Source organism: Vigna radiata, unplaced genomic scaffold (assembly GCF_000741045.1).
Source record: "Vigna radiata var. radiata cultivar VC1973A unplaced genomic scaffold, Vradiata_ver6 scaffold_134, whole genome shotgun sequence".
Classification (NCBI taxonomy): Eukaryota; Viridiplantae; Streptophyta; class Magnoliopsida; order Fabales; family Fabaceae; genus Vigna; species Vigna radiata.
The window spans coordinates 1,005,975-1,006,329 of NW_014543261.1; positions in this window are offsets into that span (position 1 = coordinate 1,005,975).

Here is a 355-nt window from a genome sequence, read left to right on the forward strand (position 1 = left end):
GTGGCTCGTGTAAACGATTACAGGGTCCTGTAATCGATTACAAACCTCAATTTCACACCAACTTCACTGGACTTGAGGTTTCCATCATGGGTGGATCCTCCCTGCATGTTAGGGGACCCAAAACATATGCTTCAACTAACTAATCATGCAGGAACAACAAAAACACTGCTTTAATCAAGGATTTCGACAGAAAACACAGACTGGTCCTCCACGTTGAAACTGGTGGCGCCTTCAGTTAAACAGGATGTCCAAATTCCTCTTGTGGCTCGTGTAAACGATTACAGGATCCTGTAATCGATTACAAACCTCTACTTCACACCAAACACATTGCAAATTCACTGGACTTCATGTTGTT